The sequence below is a fragment of the Microtus ochrogaster genome, assembly GCF_000317375.1.
Source record: "Microtus ochrogaster isolate Prairie Vole_2 chromosome 14 unlocalized genomic scaffold, MicOch1.0 chr14_random_1, whole genome shotgun sequence".
Taxonomy (NCBI): domain Eukaryota; kingdom Metazoa; phylum Chordata; class Mammalia; order Rodentia; family Cricetidae; genus Microtus; species Microtus ochrogaster.
The window spans coordinates 12,095,027-12,106,875 of record NW_004949096.1 but is presented as its reverse complement, the minus strand read 5'-3'; the positions used below and the strand labels follow the sequence as shown (position 1 = coordinate 12,106,875).

Sequence of the window (11,849 nt, the reverse complement as noted above, 5' to 3'; positions counted from 1 at the left end):
TCATATTACCTGTTATGAAATGGTAAATTGTTTTAGGTGTAATAATCTTTATTTTCCAGCAGGTGTCATGTTTCCGAGTTGTGTCCAGAGGCGCAACCTGGTACCATGAACAGTCCTGAACTGCTTAGGTTTCCCTGCTTTGATGCTGGTTAAATACTGAGAAATATGTTTTGCTTAACAAATTAAATCAAATCAACTTTGTACATGGAGGAAGAAGCCCAGAACTCAGGAGCCGGGAGTATAAAATGGAAGTTGTGCAAGTTGTCACACAATAGGGAATGCAGCAGGGAACGCAGCAGTGGGGGTAGGGGTGTGTATGCATTTGAGAAATTTCAAAGGTTCCTCAAACAGTTAGCTCTACTGTGGCAGGGGGTTTATAAAAATCGCTTAGGTAAAAGCAAGCCAAGTGTGCAGGGTTGGGAGATTTTTCTGGGCTGAGTACTGGTTAGGCCTTTAAACTGATCCACCTGGTAGACGTGGAGTCTAGATCCACATAGATGCCAGATGAAGACGGATGTGTAAGCAATACCAAACCAGCTCAAAATGGAATACAATAGAGGGCTACTTTTTAGGGGTAGACTCGGAGATCACAATCATCTCCTGGAACGGGGAACAGCAAACAAATCCCACAGTTGGAAAAGAGGCTGGACTCATGTTTTTCAGCGACACATATAAGAGGCTATGAATCCCTCATAGGCATAAAAAGGCTATGCTTGGAACTTATACTTTCCTGTCATTTTTTAAGGCTTTGAAGAAAGAAATTGAAGAGGACACCAGAAAATGGAAGGATCCTCCATGCTCTTGAATGGATAGGATCAATATAGCAAAAATGACAGTTCTACCAAAGGAAATCTATAAATTCAACACAATCCCTATCAAAATCCCAACAAAATTCTTCACAGACCTTGAGAGAACAATAATCAACTGTATATGGAAAAACAAAAACCCAGGATAGCCAAAACAATCCTATACAATAAAAGAACTTCTGGAGGCGTTACCATCCCTGACTTCAAACTCTTACAGAGCTACAGTAATGAAAACAGCTTGGTATTGGCATAAAAACAGATGTTGACAATGGAATTGATCGAAGACCCAGATATTAACCCACAAACCTATGAACACCTAATTTTTGACAAAAGACCTAAAAGTATCCAATGGAAGAAAGAAAGCATCTTCAACAAATGATGCTGGCATAACTGGATGTTAACCTGGAGAAGAATGAAAATAGATCCATATCTATCACCATGCAAAAAACTCAAGTCCAAATGGATCAAAGACCTCAATATAAATCTGACCACACTGAACCTGATAAAAGAGAAAATGGGAAGTAGACTGCAACACATAAGCACAGAAAACCACTTCCTATGTATAACCCCAGTAACACAGAAAATAAGAGCAATAGTGAATAAATGGGACCTCTTGAAACTGAGAAGCTTCTGTAAAGCAAAGGACATTGTCTGTAAGAAGCTTTAAAGACTCAGTTATACTGTGGTTAACTCAGAATAATTTTCTTCAAGACTCATGGAGACAAATGGGAAATATAAATCACTAAAGGCTAAAAAGACAAATACAAAATTGAGATCTGTCTTGTGGAGTTTGATGTAGCATTAACAGTCAAATAAAGGATTTTCTATAGTCATTAAAAAAGCAAACTTGTCTGCTTGCCTCTTCTTTGATGATTATTAAGTCTTCCTATGCAGAATTGGAAAGTACTCCTTGGGCAAAAGCAATAGCAGATTTAGTTGTAGCTAATATTATCTGGTCAAGTACAAATGGTGGCTCACTGTAAGTATATAGGGGATTAGAGTTCTCACAAAACTATGTGCAACCAAATATTCATTGTTAACAATCAGTATAGTTTTCTATATTGTTACTTCTGACTTTTTGCTGACATTGGGCCTTTCTTAAAATCTACAGCTTTTATTAAATGTTCCCATATTTTCAAAAGTTCATATAAAACTTGCCTCTCTTAATCTAAAATGTTTGGTATACATGCAGAATTATATATGGTCAAAAATAAATGAAGTCATTTATACCCAAGGCACAGGAGAAATGAGTTCTATCTGGTAAAATCTGCCTACTTTAAAAAAGTTATCATTTTCTTTTTAGTAACTCTAATAAATAAAAACAATCATTCAAAATATATTGCTGAATTTTGTGAAATGAACTTGAAAGTTTGAAATTGTTTGGAATTCTAAAAGGAATGCATTAAAGTGGTCTGTGATTCACTGCAATACAAATGGGAAGAACAAGAAGTAAACATAGAGCTTGAAGATAAACCTTTTATGCTGTAGTATGTAGTATATTTAATCTACTATGACTGCTACTGGCTTTACAAACTCTGTCTTGACTTGTTTTTGATTCATTGAGATTTCTAAATAAAGAATAATAGTAAACATAGACAAAGACTGTGTTATTTTATCACCTTTATTGCTATGATTTTATTTTATTTCCTATTCTTGAATTACCTATAATTTTTGAAACAAAGCTAAAAAATAGTGAAGAGAACTCATATCTTTTCTCCATCTCTGTTCTCAAAAAGAGTCAAAAATCAAGTTTTTTGACATAAAGTATAATATTAGCCATAAATTTTTTTGTTGTTCTTAAGTACTGTTTTAAGAATATTTCTTTAGAAAATGAAAAGAGGGGACAGGTGGTAGTGGTGGACACCTTTAATCCCAGCACTTGAGAGGCAGAGGCAGGCAGATCTTTTTGAGTTTAAGGCCAGCATGTTCTACAAAATCTATTTCCAAGACATGTTGCAAAAGCTACAGAGAAACCGTGTTTGAAAAACACACACACAAAAAAGAAACCAACCAACCAAACAAACAAACAAAAAAAAGAAAATACGAAGAGATTTGTGGCAGTTTCATCATCATAATCTAGTGTTACATTTATATGGTACATTTTCTTTCTTAGCTCATGTATGCATTAATTGATTTTCATTTATTTTTTATTTGTCTTTTTTTCCATTTCTCTTTAAATCCACTGTTTTTTTCTTTTTTTTCTTTTATTAAATTTTTTTAATTAAAAATTTCCGCCTCTTCCCCACCTCCCTTTTCCCTCTCCCTCCCCTCACTCCCTACTCCCCACCCCCTCCCTCTCCAGTCCAAAGAGCAGTCAGGGTTCCCTGCCCTGTGGGCAGTCCAAGGTCCTCCCCCCTCCGTCCATGTCTAGGAAGGTGAACATCCAAACTGGCTAGGCTCTCACAAAGCCAGTACATGCAGTAGGGTCAAAACTCAGTGCCATTGTCCTTGGCTTCTCAGCAGCCCGCATTGTCCACCATATTCAGTGAGTCCGATTTTATCCCATGCATTTTCAGACCCAGTCCAGCTGGCCTTGGTGATCTCCTAATAGATCAGCCCCACCGTCTCAGTGCAAGGAAGTCATTTCTCTTTCTGAATCAGGTGCTTTGCCAGACCTTGTAGTCACTAAGTAAGCCTGTTTAGTGTGTACTAGGATTGCAAATCTGAGTCCATAACATTCAGGTGGTTAAATCTGAAATAATATTACATACCTGATATACTCCACTTTTTTTTTTTAGTATTTATCATATGTATATTTAGGTAAGACTTGATATTTTGGTGGTATTTTGCATGCCATGGATAAGATATGCCTGTCTTGTTCTAGTTTTAATATGTTTGTCTGATTTGGATATTAAGGTAATCCTGGCTTCATATAAATACTTAGAAATCATTTGATTTATTTAATAACTATAATTCAGTTCAGATTACCTTGGAATGGTGAAAGGTTATTTCAGAGACTTGGTCCATGATATTTAAGTTTTTAAGTATTTGGTTTGTATTCTTTATGATCTTGTTCAGGATTCAGGGGTAGGTAGTAATGTTTTCCTTTTGATTTCTAAGACTAAATAAATATGTTTATAATATGGATGTGTTTTATACTTTCTTTTTGTACAAATTAAGTTAGTTTGGGAGATACTGATTTTTTCACAAAAGCTGTACTTTTTAATTTTACTCTTTTTCTCTATAATTTTATCTTAATTAACTTTGGGTTCATACAGTTCTGTGGTCTGTTATGCAAACATGCAAAACTTGGATGTTCTTTGAGAATGACTTCTTTTAGATTACATAATTCTCACACTCGCTTTTTGAGACATGGCTGTTTTATGTATTTTTGTCTTAACTTACTATCTTCACATTCTTTTCTGCTTCTTTACTATTTCATTTTCTTCAATGTTAGAGTTACAGAACTGAGCTAGCACACCCGGCATTTCATTCCTAAATTATCCTTCATAATTTTACTCATTGTAATACCTGTTTTATCTGGAATTAACATAACTATGCCTATTCTGGTTGACAAGTACATTTCCCTACCCATTGCCTTTGAATGTATATGTGTCTGAGTATTTAAACTGTGCTTATTATAAAATATATTGATTATATGCTATCATTCATTCTGAAAACATATTTTTCACAATTACATTTAGGCCATTTTTATTCTAGTTAATTTTTGATATATTTATATTAATATTTTTGCATTCTTGCTGGTTTATACATGTCATCCTTAGTTTATTTTATATGTGTTTATTTTCTGCATTTTTTGACACACTAATTCTGTTTTTCTAAGTGTTTAAGTGCTTGTCATGGATTTTCTACTTGGATTTACAGCTCACCCTTGTTTACTTCCAAATTATGGTGCACCACAACACAGGTAGTTGATGCATCACATAATATTTAAGGAAAGAAGGTTTGTCCCTCATGTGTCCTGTTTTATTACTGGCGTTCATTTCACCAGTGTATAATGGTATATGTATTTTGTTTATGTAAAAAATGTAAATATGTTAGTCAATAAGCAGGCAGTTATTGTTTAAACAATTACTTCTAAATTCATTAAACAAAATAAAATGAAATATTCTATTTAAATTTTAATTAGTTATTCATATATAAAAGTTTATGTATATATATTAGTGTGAACCCTCATGTACATGATAACTGTATGGAGGTTAGAAGACAACTTGTGGAGTCATATCCCTCCTTCTTTCTTCATATTGGTCCTAGGAAAAAAATCATGCCATTAAGCTTGTCAGCAAGGGCATTTAGCTGCTGAACCATCTGACTGGCCATTGTTATTCCTGTCTTGACACTTGTTTTTACTTCATCTGTATGAAGTAAAGTTTCTAATTTTATTGCTGTCTTTCTTAAAGATTTATATTAAAACTTTAGAAGTTTAATGTAAAATGACAAATAGTCCTATTGTCAAAACATCATCACAGTTTTCATGAGGACATGTTTCTCCTTCATCCTTGAAGAACAATTTCTCCTAAGTAAAGTGTTCTGGTTTAATACCAGTTTCTCTCAATAAACTTCATATTCTATTACACTGTTTTTGTGTTTGTTACATTTTATGCTAAATTAAGACTCTTCCTTTCTTTCTCTTGGTAAGGTTTTCTTCCTAAACCTCCTGAACTTCTTTCAACAAATAATTATATTTATCAGTGAATCGTTCATCTCAGGGTAGCTTGCTGTGTGACACTTACTGTACTTGTATTTGATGCATTGTAGCTTTCTAGATGTGTAGGTTGAGATCTGAAATTCATCGGGGGAAAATTCTCAGTCAGTTTTTATTTTATATAGTTTCATTCTGCATTTTCTTTTCTAGTTACGTACATTTTCATCTCTTCTAATTGCTCCAAAGGACATAGATTTTCTATGTTTTCCTCTGTTCTCTCTGTGTCTCTTTCACCCCCTTGCTCCTTCCCCATCCCTTGTTCATTTCTATCTCTCTGCTCTCTATTTCTCTCTCTCTCACTCCTTGCTCATGCATGAACCTGTGTGTGTGTGTGTGTGTGCTTGTGTGTGTCTTGTTTTCATTTTCAATCTTTGATATTTCTCATATAATATTTTAATTGTGAAGCTTTCCTAAGTCTTATGCAATATACTAATATGTCTTCCTCAGTTTTCCATATTTTTTGGTGTTTCTTAATATTGGATATTCTTGTTAAGCCATGAATCTTTGGAATAATACCCTTTCTGCTGTAATTTTGACGGTAATGCTTTGCACTGTATCGTCATTTCTCTTACAGATTCTATTAACATATGTTGATGTTTTTGTCGATTTAGCTTGTCACAATGCAAGGAAGGAAAAGCAACTTTAATGTGTGTTGTGTATGAGATAGAACTCTGATACATGAGTATCAAGGAAAGAAAAATATAACATCTGAAAAAATATAGAAAATCAAACTTCCCATTTGTTAAAAATGTATTTAAAGTACTTTTCACCGTTACTTTGTGTAGATGAATGCTATAAAATAGTTCTATACTAGCTCAGACTTCGGTATAATAAAGGGATCTTTATTTAGGGGTCCTCACAGATCACAGTCCTCTTCATGAACAGGGAACAGGAACAGAATCCAGCAGCCAAGAGAGAGAAAGAGCATGCAAACTTTATAAATTTCTACCTGTATAGTATAAGTGACCATACCCAAGTGGGCTGGTATCTTAACGGATATTGGTTTAAGGAGTTCCCACAGTAAGGTTGAACAAAGCTAATAAAATAGTAGTGGGAAAGCCATTAAACAATGAAGGGTTCTTCCCCCCATGTTAGAAGAAATTGAGAAAGCTTGTTCACATATTAGTGGACTGGCCGGAAACAGGATAATTGGACTGAAAGTGCATTACAGCTCTGAAGGACCATCTCCCATGAAACAACTTTTGCTCTTAAAGGTTCCACATCTCCTATTGATCCCATTACCTACTCCAACAGTGCCATTAATTGGGGAATAAATATTTGAACACATGACTTTTGAGAAACATTTTTTAATTAAGTGATAACAGCTGAGTTCCACATTCTATTAGTTCTGATAAGCACAGAATTATAGAGCCAAATTATTCCATTTAACATAAAGTAAATAACAATATTTCTAAGTCCTATACTCTAACACATTACTACTTGCTTGTATTTGGTGCTTACTCAGGGCTCTTACCTAAAGGCCAACATCACTTAATAATAGGAGAGAGAGAGAGAGAGGTTTATTGTTTAAAATGATAAGAAACCAAACATAGGATTCATTTGTTACACTTGGTTGATAATTCATATATATATATGCTCCATGATGCTGAGAATGCTTTATATCAAATAATTTAATCATTTAATTCAGTGTTGCTCCTCAAAATTCTATGTTGTATCATCACATAGATGTAACATAGATTAATACTCAAAGTATAGATTACTACATGTAATATTCCAACCTTGCAAATTATTTGAAATTTTAAAATATGTATTCATATTATGGTCATTATTGTATATTTATATGGGTTTTGAATAATGTATTTTCATATGTCTAATATTATAATTTTTATATAGTATAGTTTAATTTCTCTAAAATATTCTTATGTTTATTCTAAAAAACTGTCATAAATTTCTCACAGCCCCTTAAATACTCCAAACTTTTTCTTTGTTGAGGAATGTCATATATTTTCTGTAGAAAGTAAACTTCAAGTTTTTACATGAGGCTTCAGCAATCCTTTTTTATTGTCTTGAAATGTAACAGACTATTACCTCAAGGCTGGAAACTCTAAGAAGAAAATTCCATGAGCCTCACTATCACATAGAATTTCTAATTACATGTAATATATTCATGCACTTACTACCATCAGAACTCTGACTGTTCAAGAAGGAAGTATTTCATTGTATTTTCAGTGTTTGGTTATTTACTTAGAGATTCTTGTTTCCAAATTATAATTTTATTATTCTCCTGTTTATTTTTTTCCTTGCTCTATGTCCTTGAGCAAGTTTGAGTTTTCTAACTCTGGTTTTTCTTCTTTAGAAAATGGAAGTATAAGGTATAAGTAGTGTGTCCTTCAAAGAATCTCTTCAAACATGAAATAGCCAATTCATTAAATGCAGCACTTACCATTTGTCTGCCTCAATGCAAAAAGGCATTTACGGTCATATTAGTGCAGTTTATTTAAATTGAAAGGAGCTAATTTTGAATTATTTTATTCATCTTCAAAATACATCATTCCAGATTTTAAATATACATTACTTTTCCTCTCTTAATTCTGTTAGGAAAGAAAATTGTAGAAAATTAATTTAATATCTTTTGGCACCAAAAATACTGATATTTAATATATGTTTCTATATCAAAGGGAAAATTATTCTTTCTGAATATATCTAAGATCAACTTTCTCACAAATTGATAGAATTACTTGACTGTGTCATTTTGCCTCCCATCAGCCCCCCGAAAACTGATCGAAGATTATGGTTCCTTTTCTCCTAACCATATATTTTGGCTAAAAGTAAATATTGTATTATATTTATATCAGAAGTGATTTTACACTTTTAGAAACAAGCATCACTCAAGGAGTCTAAAGTACGAATTAAATCTGTAGACAGAGAAATAATAACATAATGAAGTCAAAAGACTGTCTCTTTTAGATGGGACCTACATGTAGCAAAATTGATCTCTTAGAATTTATTTAGAGAAAAAGAGACACTCATGTTAATCTTACCTATAGTTTGCTAATATTGAATGTAATTAATGATATTTTGAATAGGCTATTTCTTCCAAACTTGAAGCTGAATTTGTGTCTAGAATATTAATAACACCCCTAAGTCACTGTTCAACTGAATTTATGCTTTATGTTTGGGTGTTTCATTAAAGTTATCATTAATATGAACTTAATAATATAAATTTATGATAGGTATAATGGACTGTGATGCTCTGAAATTATTTTAAAGTTTAATGATATCATTTTTTTATCCTGAGATCCTTATATCATGACCATGGCAAGTAATACAAGTATATGTTTTGTAAATTAATGCATACTTGTTCAAATATAAGACAGAGTACTTTAATATATTCAACAGCATATTTCCTATTTAAAAAAATTAGACATGTATTTGCAAAGATGAATAATAATGCCAGAACCAAGTCCAATCCCACTCATTATAATACAGATAAAAATAAAGTGGTTCAAAAATACCAAAATTTAGCTTCAACTTATGCTCCTAACTACAAACAATGCTTCATTACTTTTGCAATTGCTGCTTATCTAATTTTGAAGGCTGTGATTTCACTTTCCCTATAATTCAAAAGTTCACTGTTTTTCCTAAAACCATTTCCTAAGATAATTGCACAATGTAACCAAATACAAACTCTGCTAGCACAGTAGCTTGAGGCAAGCATAGAACTAAGGGGGAGTGAATAACCTGAGATAGCTGACAGTCTGCCAGGTAATCATCAACAATCTGTGCAATTTATTTGAAGTCCAAACTCTGTTTGTTTGTTTGTTTTGCTCTTCAATATAAAGTTATGGATCATACTTAAAAGACATCTTGTAAAAGGAAGAAATAAGAGAACAATATATAAAACAAGGTAAACGAGGTAATAAATAAGCATCTTGTTATCTTTCTTGCACTCTTTATTAGCCTGCATGACTCATGTGGTGTCTCATTGTAGATAGTATATTCTTGAGAGAGGTTAGCAATAGATAATCACATTGATTAGGTTAATAACATTTTAAAAAAAATATCACAAAATATAGAGAGCAGTCCTTTAACTTTTTTTTTAAAGTAAGTTAATTGATATAGGAGGATAGAGGAATGATTAGTCAACCAGTCATTGAAATTCATTTTTTTCCAAAACAATTTTATATCATAAAGCAAAAGTCAATTATGTTCATCTTATAAAATTAGCAGAGACCAAATGGGGTAACAGGACTTGATGCAATACACAGGTTTTTATCTCCAGAGTATTTTCTATTAGAATTCTCTAGTTGGATTTGGTGGATTATTATATTTTTAGATTTTTTTTTGTTGGGCTATATATTTTTCTCTGCTCCCCTCCCTTTCTAGCCTCTCCTGTGGTCCCCATGCTCCAAATTTTCTCAGGATAACTTGTCTTTTTCTACTTCTCATGTAGATTAGATCCAAACATGTCTCTCTTATGATCCTCTTTGTTGTCTAGGTTCTCTGGGACTGTAATTGTATGCTGTTTTTTTTTTTGTTTTGTTTTGTTTTGGTTTGGTTTTTTTGCTTTGTGTCTAAAAGCCACTTATGAATGAGTACATATGTCATTTGTTTTTCTGAGTCTGTGTTACCTCATTCAATATGATGTTTTCTAGATCTATCCATTTGCCTGCAAATTTCAATATCATTATTTATATGGGCTAGCTAAGGGATTGTTTAACCTAAAATTCTACATATGAATCTTGAGAATGAAGTTTGACATTTCTAAACAACTCCTGAGTAAAGAACACTGACAGACAAAACATTTCCACCATGGTTAGAAACAGAAACATTCAAGTTTTAAAAAGTGTGATTTCATAGTCTTTTTTATATTCTGTGATAATAGAGGTAATATTTTCTTCTGAGAAAACATGTCACAATCTTCTGGAAATTTGTTCAATGGCTTCATAATTTTCATCTCTACAGCAGATACAAGTGGGTACTGGAACCCTACAATGTCCCCTCTATATCAATCACAACTCAATGAAGCATGATTACTGAGGTATCAAGTGGAATTTCAAGCATTTTGGGCTTTTTGCTTGTTGTTCAATGAAAGTTTTAGAAGTATAGCCAGACAGCTTAGTGTCTATAATGATGATTAGACATTGTTTGCCCTTTTTCATTATATGAATTTGGTGAATATCTTATTTCCATCTTTCCTTCCTTTTTCCTTTTTTTTCTTTCATTCTCAAAGTATAATAAATTTTAAAGATATCCACAAGAAGGTGAGATTGTATGGCATAGTTTGAATCCATCTTAATAAAACAAAAAATAGGTGCTGCCGGCTGGGCAAAAACAAAGGGCTGCGATGCGGACCTGGCCGTGGCAGTGACTGGAGCTGCCGCCAGACATGAACTCGCTGGAAGAGGCAGAAGATCTCAAGGCTTTCAAAGAAGCCTTACTGAGTATATTCATTGCTTGCAACCTGCCACTGGATGCTAGAGAATGCTTCTTAGAGTGGTGTCTGTCTGTACAGCTACTGATGCCTGGAACTGGCTAATAGATCCTGAGACACAAAAGATGTCCTTCTTCCTGTCCTTACGGAATCATGCATTTTTCACAATTAGCTGTATAACTCTAATAGGCTTGTTCTTTGCTGGCATACACAAAAGAGTAGTTGCACCATCAATTATAGCTGCTCAATGTGGAACGATACTAGCAGAATATAATATGTCTTGTGATGATTCAGGAAAGCTAATTTTGAAACCTAGACCTCACGTTCAATGACAATCTGCACTATTGTTAGGAAACCTAAACCAGTCTTTCTTCAAATAAGTGATACAGCAAAACGCCACCAAGGATTCCTTTTGGAATTGGATATCTGATGGTTTAGCAACAACTGACAAGAACCGTGCAATATTTGCCCAGATCATCTCAATAAAGATGACTGAGCTCTAAGTGCTTCAGTACCTTTGGTTACCTGTGTTCAGTATTAGTGTCACTTTAGTACTTCAGCTCCTGCAAAAAGTTTTGCAGATGAAGTATGTGTGTATGTTACTAGGTTAAACTTAGAAACCAAACCTCATTCAGGTTTTATAATGTATTTTTGCAAACTACTGTAAATAACAAATCAATGCCAATGTTAAACCAAGAGGAAAATGTTTGGACTTTGCTCTCCTGCACCAGTATTTCAGAAACCATCTGCTTGGCATCTCCACGGATCCTTAAACCTGGCTACTACGTGTGCCTTTCTTTCATTCTCAGCGCCTCTTTCCATTGTGCTGCAAGAAATACCAGGCTCCACTTAGATTGAGAAAACCTCATCTCCATTATATTGAAATTTTTTACATGTTTCAACAATTTTTGTTAAGCCCAATACTAAATTCTGGCAACTATTGTTATATTTTTCAGTAAATTGTTCTCATTCAACACTAATT

The 11,849-nt window shown here is 33.4% G+C and overlaps 1 pseudogene; it reads left to right on the top strand.

Moving 5' to 3' along the window:
- The first annotated feature begins 10,822 nt into the window (after positions 1–10,822).
- LOC101984499 lies at positions 10,823–11,213 on the top strand (annotated as a pseudogene).
- Positions 11,214–11,849: the final 636 nt, after the last annotated feature.